Genomic DNA, 15097 nt, shown 5'->3' with positions numbered 1-15097 from the left:
TTATCCATCATTCCAAGCAGCCATAACTGATATGGAGTCTGATTCTTTTACGTAGACAGCTGGTGATCGTTCCAAGCCTCTTTGAATTGATTCAAAGATCTCTGAATAATTGGTAGAGAGTCTAAAGTGTAGAGCATAAAGATCGAATTCAGAAGACATATCTAGCTCATTGTTTTCTCCAAGGTGATAAGAAATAGCCTTGAAATGACTGAGAACACAATGAGTGGTGTCGTAATGAAGACGATCAATTCTTTGGTTGTGAACTGATTTTCCTTGGATGTATGCACCTTTATAGCCTTGTTTCTCTCTCATGAACCTCAAGATACCGATATTTTCTCCACCTCTGACTCTGGCTGGTAAACCATAGCTTTTGACTCCTTCCAAAAACCCTGACAAAGCAGTTTCAGCATAATTATTGGAAGCACATATAAGCGAGGTGATCATCCTTGAAAAACCATTTTTACAGCCATGGATAACAATACCCCATCTAATTAATTTATGGAGGCCATCGTTATGCCATAGGCTGTTTCGACCAGGCACGCTGTATATCCAGCGTGGATTTTTTCCAACCACCTTGTGACACAATTGAGAGGGTCAATGGTGTGAATACTTTCCCTAACTTTCCATCTTTGAACAGCTATCCCTTTTGCACGAAGAAACCCAATGATCATTATTCTTTCCCCAGCAAGTGGGTGGTTGTTTTTAATATCCCGTACCTGTAAATCAAGTTCATCCTTTGAAATGTCAGAAAAACGTTCATTTTCAAAATCATATCCCAAGTCTTTGAGCCTCCTCCAAACTGTTGTTCGATCAACACATTTATATTTATATATATTTTGGCAATTTGATTCCACTTGAAGTGATAGGCCCTTAAAGCATGAATTTGAGCAAGGTCAATGATCACAGATGGTCTTCCATGTAAACCAGTGTAGTTAAGACTTGCAGAATAATTTCTAAAATCTGGTCTTTGTTCATTTTGAGATGATATGTGTTTCTCTACCCATTAGTCCTTAAGCGCAATCAAATGAGGTTCAATGTCTTTAAGCTTTTTATTATCTTCTGCGCTCATTATTGTATTCTCTGATACATTTGTTGTAGAATTCAATGACTTGAGTGTGCTTATAGCAAAGTTCATTCTTGACAACATGTATTTGCACACTTTCTTAGTGGGTTCATTGAATCTTTTGTCACTTTCATCAGTTAGTCGCAGGATGTGATCAAATAATTTATTGATAGAGTTGACTGAATTGCTCCTTTCTTTTCAGAATTTTTTTTCAGCTGGGGTAAGACCAAAAAACGAAAGAATTTGTTAATCATTATTCATCCTGATCTTGGTCCTAAAATACCACAATAAAGGGTTGAGAAGTGTGACTGACCTCATGCCTTGAAATTTTACACACTGAAGTGTTATGCATGATATAGTTAATTATCCATATCCATATATATTTCATACTAAAAGTTCCTCGGACCCATTATCCGTACATTTCCTGCTCATACTGTACTACTACCAACAGTCTCCTTTTAGGTTAGGTCTCCGGAATTCCCTTTTTCTTTTTATATTTTTTATTTTTTCATAGGGTATTTTTCAATGTCTTAAAAGGAAATTGTTATTAGAATTTGCAAATCTTATAGTAAGGCCACCTGAGTTGGAGTGATTCAACAGAATACCATCAACTGCTCTAATTTGGAACTTTCTGACAAAACATGGGACGGCAATTCAGCCACCATTTCACCGAACCTCCAAAGTCATTTGATTTGAGTTATAATGAATGGTGTATTAAAAATCCAACTCAGGATAATCCTTACCAGTAATCAAGACAAATAAAGCTGCAGTTATCCTTTATTTCCCAAGACTTTTTCCAAGTCACAAGTACATTTTTTCATCGCTATCTGCTCTGCACGTGGGTCAAAATGTCACTGCTGAAGCCTCGTGATACGCACTACACGCTAGTGCGAGCGAACAGTAACTGAGCCAATAACTTAGTAGAGCGGGTCTTTTTTTAGTGTCTCCTAGGTTTTATCAAATTCGCTTCTTTGTTTACATTTTGTACTCGAGCTTAGTCCCCTAATAAATAAAGGCGCGAAAAGTTAGACATTGCGAAAAGCTAGAGAGTATTTATTATTATATTGACGCGAATAGTTGGAAATTATTGACGCGAAAATTTGAAAATTATTGTCGCGGAAAAACAAAAAATATTGAAGCGAAAAAAACAAAGAAATATTGACGCGAAAAAAACAAAGAAATATTGACGCGAAAAAGCAAAAAAATATTGATGCGAAAAGTTTATAATTATTGAAGCGAAAAATCTGAAAACATTGACGCGAAAAAAGGGGAAAGTAGTCCGTTATCTTTCCCGCCCTTCATTTTATTTTTGCAACGCCCGGCACGTCATACTTTTCTGCAGTTTCGATACAAGTTTTGGGTATTTTTGAATGTTTTTATTCGAGAAATTAATTCTTCTTTGGTTCCAGAACAAGCCAGTCCAAAATCAGCCAACCATCTGGCTGCAGTTTCCTTTGTGAAGCCAGAAACTGCAGCTCCCGCCATTGTTTTGCAGTGTCTCGAGTGGAAATGCCGCCATTATGAAAACCCCGTCCCCAAAAAAAACAAATTTGCAGCACGGCGAGCGCACCGTGAAAGTAGCTAATTGCTATAATATCTTATCCCCGATTTTCTGATTTCGGAAAAAAAGTCTCACCGATTTCGTCAAAGATGATTAAAAATAATGATTTCCTTATATTTCCCAATTTGGAAAAAAGTTTCCACCGATTTCGGAGAAAAATGAAAAATGTATAACTGATTTGACAACTTAAGAAATTAGTTTAGCTATAAGACGTATGACTGGAATTTCTTCAGGTAAGTTTGGCAGTATTTTGATAATTTCCTAAACATCTGAGTGAAAAGTAATAACCCCCTGGGGATTAAGGCGGGGCAAAATGCTTGGAACATTATAAATCATTTCCATAAGCTCATTTTGGGCTCAAACGAAGCGTATGACTAAATAGAATAAGATTTAGTCTAGGCAGATGTTTTTTTATTTTGAAATTGCGTAATTCGCAAAAATCCTCAATTTTGCGCTATTTTGATGACGTCATAAAAATTGAAATTTCAATTACTTTTGATAGAATCGTCAAAATAATTTCAGATTTTGACCAAAGATGCATTTTACTAATGTTTTCAAGATTAGAAAAAAATTTTATTGAAATTTGATGACGTTATCACTTTTCGGCCTAAAAACTGAAATCCTTAAAATATGCTGACGTCATCAATATTTTGAAAATTTGCATTCAAATGCATCTTTGGTGAAAATTTGAAATTATTTTGATGATGTTGAGTGATCGTTGAGCTAAAGACGGCCATCAATTCAATTCAATTCAATTCAATTTTTTCAATACAATTCAATTCAATTCAATTCAAAACTTATTTATTCGCCTGCATATCATTAAAAATTTACATATTTAAGTTTGTATAAATTAGGGGAGGGGATGCAGGCCAGGAGTCCATCCAATAGACGTTTCCGTCCAATCATATGGAATGGCTACCTGGACGCAGATTTTTTTTCTGTGGGTTGATATAAACGAGTAGAGTAACATTCATATTCAAAATAAAAAGTAAAAAAAAACTCAACGCAGGCATATTTTAAAAATAAGGGAAGCGTCCGTAGATGAAAGGCATTTATTTTATGTCACTTAGGTTAGAGTCTCCGAAGCTCCCCATGGGGGCGCTGAGGGTCAAAAAATTTTGTGATTTCAAACCGTCTCACAACGCGGAAAAGCATACGAAATAGAATTTTTAGAAAATACGTTCTTAGAAAGATGACACTGTCCTAGCAGTAATGAAAGAAAGAATAATAAGCTACCAGTTTTTAGAAAAAAAAAGTGAAATACTGTCAATTTTTTAAACAGATTATAAAATAATTTACAATTCAGTTGAAAAGATACGTCTATCTTTTGTAGACTTCCAAATGTCTGTAATCTCTTTGATTTCAGCATCTCTTAAAGGTTCTTCTTCCTATAAGAGATGCGCATCAACATGTCGAGGCTGCTATCGTCGAGTGTACATCTCTTTTTGGTCACAATCTGGCCCATTTTAGAGAAACCACACTCAACAACAGCTTCCGTGTGTGGAATTATGTAAATGGCGACAAGCGTCGAACCAAGAAGCCATACACTGCATACCAAAACATCCTCCACGTCGCTGGATGGTTCTGGGTTGGAGAGTTTTTTGTTGCATCGGTGATCTGAATGATTAGAAGTCTACTTCAAGGACCCTCTCTTTGGCTTTGGCCTGAATTCTAACTTCCTTTTTCTGGGTGTCGATGTAAGCTTTGTATGAGTTGAACTCAACCATTAAAGCTTCAAACGGGCAAAATAATAGCCTCTCGCATCGAACCGTTCTGCTGTTGTACTCATCTGTGGCATGATTTCCATAAAAATCATGCAATACTTTTAGCCCCTTTTCCCCATAGCTACTGAATGATTCATCTTCAATCTCCGGTAAACTGGTAGGATCGAGCTTTAGAAAAGCTTTTAGAATCGGAAGATCAGAAAGATCAAAAGCACTCGATATCTCAGCAACCAAAGCTTCAATGAATGGTTTGATCACCTTCTCATGAAACTCATTTATACAAATCGTCTGGTCGATATTTGCTTGTTTCCTTGTTCCACCTGACACAGTGCTCCTCATTTCCATTGACTGGAGCTTTCCAGTGATGGTGCCAGACTCATGGAAACTTTTGAAGTGTTTTGAATGGTAGTTGGATTTCATCAAATTTAGAACATCAACAGTTGATTTAACCGATCTTGAAATTGCTCCAAAGTCCTTCTTGTCACTTTGAAGTAGCAGGCAGAGGGAGTTGGTTAGCGACAAAACATCCTCAAGAAAGGTAATCTCAAGGACTGTCCTTTCTTTGAGCAGTGATGCTCGATAACCAATCCACTCGGCGTTTTTGTTGGTAGACACAATGTCATCTAAAGCCTCCACTATTTGCGTGTACCTTTCCCTACATCTTTTGCAGGCTGCTCCGTGAGAAAGCCATCTCGTTGTAGCAGCTTTAACCAGCATTAAAGCTTCCACGCCATAAGCCTTTTGAATTTCGGCAAGCTTTGCCCCATTCAACGAGCTATAATGAAAGGTCTTCCAGAGTCCCAATAGCAATGTATCTATCTCTGTCAACCACGGGAATTTCGCCACAAGATGCTTAAAACAAAGTGCCAGTCTGAACAATAAAAAATAGATATTCGAAGGTAAGAATTTCAGAAAATTGTTCATCTCTCATTTCAATGCTCTTGATAAAAAGTATTTAAAGCAGGGACCTATGGGGCACCGTTGTGGACAATATTAGGAACTGAAAATATTTATGCTAAACTTAGAAATTTATGCTAAACTTGAAAATATATATGCGGAGTTTATAAAGATATATGCTGAACTCCAATTTTTTCATGATAAGTTCAAAAAATATTTCTCGATTTTCAATTAGTATGGTGAACTCTAAAATACAGAAGCTCTTATAATTATTATATATGTTATATATATGCTCGCTTTCAAAAGGCTTAAAATATATATTACATAATGCATTGCGCGTGGTTATCCCCGATTTTCCCGACTTTCGCTCGGCCTACCGGGTACTTGTCCAAACAAAAAATGACGTAATCTTTGATTAACAACAAAATGGCGGAGGCAAATGCAGGAGATGCAGACCCACAGAACTTCTTTCAAAACCTCGTAAACTTTACACAGGAAATCATTAACCTTGATGACAATCTCGATTTGCTTGAGAATACTCTGTCGAAGTGTGAAGTGTGAAGATTATTTTAAAGTATTGAACTTCATCAATGAAAATCTATTGCAAGCAGAAGATAATGAGGATCCTGAGGAACTACACCCAATTGCAGCAGAAGCGCTATTACAATGGACAAATCGAGCCAACTTTGTCAGACTTTGTCACTTTTTTCACAGGATTTCTTCGCTTTTAAACGACCTCATTAACAATCATTTTGAAAGTGATGGGATGACTTGTCCTAAAGTATATACTGGAAACCCTGGTCAGCAAAAATACGAAATATCGAAAGAACAAATTGAATATCTCAGAGATCTTCATTTTTCTTGGACCAAGATAGCTGAGCTACTTGGTATTTCTCCTAAAACACTTTCAAGAAGAAGAAATGAACTTAGAATTCAAAATCACAGAGATTTTACTGATATAAATTATGAAAACCTTCGTGCTGAAATGGAAAGTATCAGAGAGCTTACACCTAATATTGGACAAACTAGAATGTTGGGGGCTTTAAGGGCGCGCGGTATTAATGTCCAAAGATGGAGAGTTCGAAATTTACTGAGAGACATTGACCCACAAGGAACAATAATGCGATGGAGGACTACAACTAAGAGGCGCAAGTATAACGTAAAATATCCAAATTCGCTGTGGCACATTGATGGCAACCACAAGATGATAAAATGGCGGTTTGTGGTACATGCTTGCATTGATGGTTTTTCCAGGTTGATACCATATTTGTATTGTGCAAATAACAACAAATCAGACACTGTATTAAATCTTTTCCAGGATGCATCTCAAAATTATGGGCTGCCGTCTAGAGTTCGAGCTGACTATGGTCTAGAAAACGTCGGTGTTGCAAGAATGATGGTGGAAACACGAGGCCCTAATAGAGGTAGTATGATCACTGGTAGCTCAGTTCATAACCAGAGAGTAGAACGTTTACATCGGGATGTAACTACTGGAGTTCTTCGAGCCTATATAAATTTGTTTCAAGATATGGAATCTGATGGAATTCTCGACCCACTAAATGAAATTCATATTTTTTGTTTACATTTGGTGTTTCACAATGAAATAAATAGATCATTGAGTGAATTTGTCCTTCAATGGAATCAGCATAGTCTTAGCACAGAACATAACAGTTCACCCTTGCAGCTCTGGACCGCCGGACTATTACGTAATTCCAGGGCTAGACATCAGATTTTGAATGACATTCCTGTTGAAGGTTTAATGCTATTTGGAACAGAAGGAGATGTTGATTCAGTCATTGAAGATGAAGATTATGAGGTTAATGTTCCAAGAATTAATTTGCCTTTGACTCATGATCAAATTCATCACATTATGGAAAATGTCCCGCAAAATATTCCAAGGAATGACAGGGTTCATGCTTACATTAACATTGTTCAAATGGTGGAAAATATGTTAATTTGAATTTTATCTTCTCTCAATTAAGTACTTTGATGTCAGTTTTCAGGCTTATTTCTTGGCAAAATTTAAATATAGTAGAAATGTCAATATCATAAGTCAAGTCTTTAGTGCAAAATTGTATTTTATCAAAGGAGCGTTGTAGTAAAAATCACTTTTATACACCACAAATATATACATAATTTCCAGGTATTAAAAAAAATTAAAAATTCTAATATCTATTTGAAATTGCTGAGAATAGGAGTTTTTTAGAGATTGAAAGTTGATATTTGTTTTTCCATTTTTCCTGTAAAAAATGGTTTTGTATGACCAATGCTATATTGTCATTTTTGTGTGCTTTTACATTTTCATAGTAGTCCAGAAAAAACCAGAACAATCCATAATGGAGCTGTTTACTATGCTCTACATCTTTCAATAATAGATATGAAAGTCTCATTACTAATATTATGAAAGTCAGTAGCGTTCTCAGGGGTGCCGGAAAATTTGTGTAGGAGAGCATACTTTTATGACAAGTAATTACTATATCATAAAAGTCTGCTCTCCTACAGAGATTTTCCGGCACCCCTGAGAACGCTACTGAAAGTTAATCTTGTAGGATCTTGCATCTGTTAATTGGCAGTAATTTATATCTTCTGACACACAATATTCTTTATTTTTCAGCAGAAAAAAAGATTGTATTTTTGTTTTCTTAAATTTCAATATTACGGTTTCTTATCTTTAGTTTGCACCATATTTCTAACTTCAGCCCTTCTACTGAACTGAAATTACCTTTCTGACAACTCACAGACTTTCTGCATATGATCACTGTCCTTTTCCCTATCTATGCTTTAGAGGAAGTAAATTTTGGTGGGAATTTAATTGGCAAATCAGCAAAAAATAATTTTCTCTGGAATTTAATTTAGTGAACCATGGGTTTCAAGGTTCAAAATCAAGGTGAAAATGTTTAAAATACCCCTTTATGATTTTAGTGAAAAATCATAGAAAATTTGAGAAAATTTTGGAGAAAATAGATTTTGCCAAAATCCGCCAAATCACCAAATTTTCCTCCCTCCAATATTTCTGCATTCAAGGTTCTGGACCTTTTACTGAAATTTTTTTTGTTTGTTTATTTTACAGAGCGAAAAATTAATAGAAATCAAAATAAAATTTTTGTGTGAACAAGAAGATGAAACAGACTGGTTCAAATTGATGCAGATTATGGACCCATTGAACTTGTATCAGATTATCCATCAATGACAAAGACCTTTTTTTAAAGGCACATAAGCCCTACTTCTGCTGCTTAGTTTGGCTAGATGGAAGGAAGTAGAACCCTGGCAGACCACACTAACTTTCCAAGAGAGGACGTTCAGTACTCTCTTCATGTTTTGCTGGGATATTGATTTTACTTCATTATATTTATTTTTTGTGGGAATCCCATGGTCAATTTACCTCAAACGACATCTTGAATGTGTGTGGATTGAATCACTTGTCAAACAGAACTTATATGTAATTGTTTACTTCAAAGAGTATTTGTTGCGTTTTCACAATGGAAGGATATTTTCAGCCGTGCTGACCACGCAAGGAAAATTGTATATCATCAAAATTTATTTATCAATTGAAATCTTGCATATAACAATAACAGCCTTTTTTGGAAGATTAGAAGAACACTTTGAAAAATACCCTTTATTAATGGTTGCCAGTGGATGCCACCCTACCTTTTTAACGAATAAAAGGTCTTTTGGTTCAAAATACCGTAAAATTTACACTAAGTTTCGTTTTGTCTGTATGGTAAGGAGTTCCAGTATGAGCATTTTTGATGACGTCACTTTTCAGTACAAATCCTTTCAATGAAAGGATAGTCTAGCAATTGCAATTTCTAAATATGGGCAAAAATCTGCAAAACTAGTAAAATGGGGGTTATCTTTGAATTGCCATAAATTTGGAGTTGGAAATTTTTTTTCAGTTTTATTTTTTGATTCTATCAGCAAAAAGGTCATAAAAACTAATTCAATTGTAAAAAATTCGAAATTTCAATTTTTTCAAGATGGGTGGCACCGCTGCGGCTGGGATTGCGGTTTTGTCTGATTTTTCAACCTTCTTTTGCCTATTTCTGCTGATAAAATTGAGCTATAAAGCTGAAATTTTGTACACAACTTCAGAATATCATTAAGAATAAGAAAACATACAACAAGGACACTTTAGATACATTTATCTATGAAAGTCAGGCCATTTCGGTCCAAAACGGTCAAAACAACTTATTGGCCCCACCCTGCCAGATGTCATCTTGAAATAGCTTCATTTTGGGAAAGACTATTATTGAATCATGATCTTCATCTGAAAGTGAGTCACTGTTCAAAATTTCAGCCCATAACTCAAAGTAGCTCAGCTTTTTATTTATGGCCATTTGAATATTTACAGTTTTTTTGGGTGCCACTGAGACAAATTTGTTGAGTTTGATTTTTTAAATTTTATCTTCCAGTATAATTTCAGAAAAAGCCAAAAATATTTCTGGCACAGTCAAACAGTTTTCCAGCACCAGGAAAAAACTCAACAGGGGGGGGGGCAACCCGGGCCAAGTAGGGTTAAAAAATGAATACTTTATATGAAAATATTTTCTTGTAGCCTTTTGACGTTAAATGTTATAATATAAACTGTTTATAAATGTCAATGGAATTTTTAAAACTTTTACATTTTCAGATTGGGAATTTCACGAGGAACAACTTTTATAGAATTTTAAAATGAAGGAAAACTAAAATCACAAAAGTACTCAAACTGGTTTTTTCTTTTACCTCCAGTTATTTGATCTTTGAGGCATGAAGTCAATAAATTGAAAATCTTGAATTTTAAGCGCAATATTTTTGTTGATTATATTTATAAATGTTATATTTTCGGAAAGAGAAATTAAAGCCTATAAATGATGGTGTAAAATTTATTTATGTTGTTTACCCTCGAGTGCCTAATTAACGGTCCCTCCGCTTGTTAATTTTTAATTTTTTCCAAACCGAACCCCCTCTCCAAGGTCCTGTATTAGGACCCCTCCCCGTTTATTATTTTTTTTCGAAAATATCTCGTCTCCTATCTGGGAAAATGTTATAAAAATACCTTAGAGGTTAAATAATCCACTTACAGCGATGATGCAAAAGTAAAGCAGTAAAGTTATCTAAGGTTATTAAAGACACCATCTTCTCAGAGACCCGATAGGATTTTTCTAGCCATGGGGATAAAAATAATAAACTGAAACTCAATGAGGATAGATATTAGCTCACTTTTTTTTGGCTGGGGATTTGAATTCTATTGTTTAAACACGAAGAATTCAGTGGGGATGGATGGAATAATATTTTGTGGGGATGATTTTTTCGCCAATTTTTCGAGTGAGAAGGGGTCATACCGGGGCTGTGAGAAGGGGGTGTTTAAAGTCTGTTGCTAAAAAATTTGCAGTCGAGAGTCTTCAAGTCGGACACTCAATCAGCGGACACCTCCATTTAGCGGAAAAAAGTTTTTGTACGAAATTCTCAAAAACTAAATTTTTTCTTCTCGAATTAGTGGACATTGAGGGTACCGTGGTTTTTCTAATTTAACGCGTACCCTACTTTTGGCGAAAATTATTATTATTAACGCGTGGCTGAAATTCCAAGTAATTAATTTTCCTCTAATTGTTACGCTTGGACAAGGATATTATTCTTTTGGAAAAAAGACAAAAATGACAGAATGCATGACAAAATCGATATCAGAATCAATTGACTTGGATAGTTATCTCATGACCTTGATCAGGGAGGGGAATTAAACCAATCTCGTACCCAGAGCAACTTGCAACACTTTTTGATTTTACTGATGGTCGTGTTACAATCCTTTGTGAGCGCCATCAGAATCATAATAAAGCGAGCAAAGAGACTGGGTTCGAGTTTGGGATTAAACTGCATATTCAGATTTATAAAGACACTCAGTAAAATCACTTATTTAGTGCGGCCAATTTATTTTCCTCTACTTATTAACGCGCACTCTAAACAATGAAATATTGTAATTAACCCTTCTCTAATTTTTCACGCGTAGCGTCCAAAATAATTATTTATTGCCAAGCGTTAAATTAGAAAAACCACGGCAAGAAAATACAAGTATAAGTGTTTTTAAATCAGCTATTTCAAACATCTTTTTGTTTTTCCAATTTTTTTCTACAAAATTTCGCATTTTTTCCTTTGCTTGATCAGGGAATTGAGAGATATGGAAGCTGCATTTTAGTCATAAAATGTCATTTTTTGATACAAACTCTGTCGGCATGACGTCATTAAAACAATGAAAATCAAAGGTAATTATCGTTATATCTTTTATTCTTTTAATTTTTTTGTAATTAAAAAAATCAGGATTTGTTTTATATTCACATACCTTTCTTTTGATACAAAAATTATCAACTTTCTTGCATTTTTTCAAGATTTTTCAAGAAAAAATTAGCTTATCCTGCCGACAAAGTCTATTTCAAGAAATTTCAAGCCATTTATTCTAAAGTGTTGCTTCCATAAATATCAATCCCCTGGCTTGATCGATAAGCTTTCCTGGGGCCAGTAAAATAATAAATACCAGGCGTCTCACGTCCATAAACCACCTCCCTTGTTACCCTTTTGCTAGACTGGCAAACCAGTCCGGTTTGGAACAATGAAGTAGAAGCCGAAGGCTAGAAGTCAATCTCTTTGGTAGGATTTGAAGCCAACAAATCCTACCAAAGTTAGGTAGCCTAGCGGCCTAGCGCGGCTCGCCTGGTTTTTCAACAAATGCCGGATTGAAAGTAAAATTTACCGCCAAAATTTCGAAAAAGTATCACTCAAAAACAAAGAAATCGCTAGATTCAATCCGTCCTCTAAAATGCGGCGCATTTTTTAAGGCTTCCCCTTTTCTTGCCTAAGAAAGATTAAAGATTCTGCTCTAGCACTTCGGGCTTTAAACTCAATGGTTTGGAACGGTGTCCGAGCGGGAAAAGTGAGAGTAGGAGTCAGGAAAGCGTGAAGAGAAAATTTGTCGGCGGGAGGGGTTGAAAACCCTCCTCAGCACCCTCTCGCCAAAATTTTCTCACCCTCCTTCGCAGCTCCTTTTTCGTACGCCCGCTCGGCTTTATTTTCCGCTCCTCTGACATGATTAATTATTAGACTAGTTTGCTATTCTACCCTTTTGCAAGTCACTTTGGCTTTAACAGACGTATATCGTGTATTTCAAAGAAAGGAAGGAAGCAAAGCTTTGCAATATTTTCTGGGAGGTGACCAACCAGTTTCCTTTTCTGATTGAATCAGATCTGACAATCGCGATTGCGTTTTTATCAACTAGATTGTCAGGTTCCTAGAGATTCATCAATAAGAGGAGTCCAAAAGTTCATGTAAGCATGATAACCCTTCGCGTACTCTCGGGTGCCTAATAAACGTACAGACTAAAATAAACGTACATGGGAGAGAATAAAATTGGAATTAATAAACGTACAGGCTGAAATAAACGTACAGGCGAGAAATCAGAGCTAAAATAAATAAACGTACAGGCTAAAATAAACGTACAGGGAATAATCTACCAAATTTTCAAAAGTAGAACATCCAGGTCGAAACGACTGACTTAAGTCAACGTATCTTACTTGAACAAAAAATAACAAATTTTTCCAGTATGAATTGGGCGATATTGGGTGAAAAAAAATAAACGTACAGGAGAGAATAAACGTACAGGCGGGAAAATTCTTCAGAATAAATAAACATACAGTTCTTAATAAGTTGCGTACAGGCGGGAAATTTGACATGAAAAAAATAAACGTACATGTACGTTTATTAGGCACCCGAGAGTATGAGTTATATTCGTAGCGATTCCACCTCTTATACTCTCTTATCCAAAATGATCTCTTGCATGATTAACAAAAAGTACTTTGTTATGTTTAAATCACTTTTCTCGTGTCTTTTCATGCACGTCTGTCTTTAGGAAAATACCTTAAACCGCAATTTTATGTTACATTGTTAGTGACATCCTGGTAGGATTTTATTCTGAGATTTGAGCCCGAAAATCAGGACCCTCCAAAGGGCCGACCCTCCAATAGTAGTGGACACTAACCCGTTTACCCGACAGTGTTTGCTAATTAGACTACATGTTTGTTTACGACATTGTACTTATAAAGCATATCTAGGCTCAGGTTTGGGAAAAAATTAAGCATGTGCTAAGCATTAGCTCGAGCCTACTTTGTAGTATACAATTACTTTATTTATTTTTTTTTATTCTAGGCCAGGTTTCCGAGGTGACGGGCATGTCCGTGCCGAAAATTGAAAATCGACCCTTTGAGAGACAAATTTTTGATAAAGACTTTTTCCTAAATTTTGGTCGATTTTCCCCAAATTTTGTTCAATTTTTTCCAAATTTTTGGTTGATTTTCAACAAATTTTGGTCAAAATTTCTGGAAATCGTGACCCTTTGAGAGAGAAACTTTCAATTTTCGTAGTTTTGGGACCCTTTCAGAGATTAATTTATAAATTTGTACCCCTTTATGAGACTTTTGAAGTATGAGAAAAGGTACCCTTTGGCTCGCATATACCCGGTACCCATTTTGCCGAAGTGCCCCCCCCCGGATTTTAGGCTAGCAATTTTTTATTTTTTGTTAGTTAAAATGTTCAAAAATTGTCAAACAGGCAGGACTTAAAGCACGATACTGTTTCTTTTCTTTTGTTCTACTTACACTACTGTAGCCGAGAATGGTTACTCATTGGACGGTTACGTTGGGAATTTTTAAAACACTCTTGAAGTCAAAACATGAGAATATATCCAAATCCAAAGGTTAAAAATAATTGCCTGAAAAATTCATCTAAATTTCTTCTCGGCAAAATTGGATATTATGGTCATTCGCCAAAATTAATTCTCGCCTAATTTATCTTCGGGAAAGTCTATATTTAAACATTAAATTGCCTTTTTTTACCCTTTCTTCACCTGAAATATTCAACAAATAATACAGGTAATTCGCTAAATTTAGAAATAATCTTGCATCGCTAAAATAGATTTTGCCGAATTGACCCTTACCAAAATTTCTTCCCACCAAAATCTCTTTTCTCAAGGTACAGGGTGTCCATAAAAAATTTGAACAAAATTTAATATAAAGAAAAATCCTCATAATTCATGCAATTGTTTCTATTCGGCGAAAATGGAAAATAAGTCTTTTGCTTTTTTCGCAGTGCCAACTTCAGATGCGATCATCTCAAACAAAATAGGTCATGTTTGGATTCGTGGGAAAGCTCTTTTCAAGATCTATCTTTTCAGCGTGCCAGATTTTTGAATTAGGTCCTCAATCAAAATTACCGGCAGCTGTAAGCTATCAGTTCTGGAGGGCTGAAATTTGCTTGACCGGTATAGAAAGCAATAGAATAGCAATGGTGAATCTCTTCTCATCTCTTTGGCGAAAAAGACCATTTTCAAGACTATTCACGAAATTTATCCACCCGATATTTTTCGAACTCCGCATTCGCGAATTAAATCCGATTAGAGTATACATTAAAGGAAGAAATTTTGGCGGATTTAGCTGAAATCCGCCAGATTAAGATCCCGCCAAAATTTATTTTTTACGCCATCCGCCAAATTAAATTTATTTCATGCATTACCCAAATTCGTGCTATTTCAGGCTTTTAAACGGGCTTTTTGGTTATTTGATAACGGTTTTAGGCCAAAAATATCCTGCAACCGCCAAATTAAATTCCCTCCAAAAAACCTTTTCGGCCATCCGCCAAATTAAATTCCCGCCTAATTTTCTTCCTTTTAATGTTTTATAACAAATCTACAGGTCAGAATCCTCGTTTAATTGACGACCTCCGTTCTAGTCGCCATCTCCATTCTGGGGGCAAACCTATGTAATCTATTTATGTCGAAACAAGCTGGAACGCAACGAGTAAACGAATGAAAGAGCGAGTGAAAGAATAGATTTT

The sequence above is a fragment of the Clytia hemisphaerica genome, unplaced genomic scaffold (genome assembly GCF_902728285.1).
Source record: "Clytia hemisphaerica strain Z4C2 unplaced genomic scaffold, Clytia hemisphaerica genome assembly, whole genome shotgun sequence".
NCBI classification, from domain to species: domain Eukaryota; kingdom Metazoa; phylum Cnidaria; class Hydrozoa; order Leptothecata; family Clytiidae; genus Clytia; species Clytia hemisphaerica.
The sequence above is the reverse complement of the archived record's forward strand: the minus strand, read 5'-3'. Positions refer to the sequence as shown.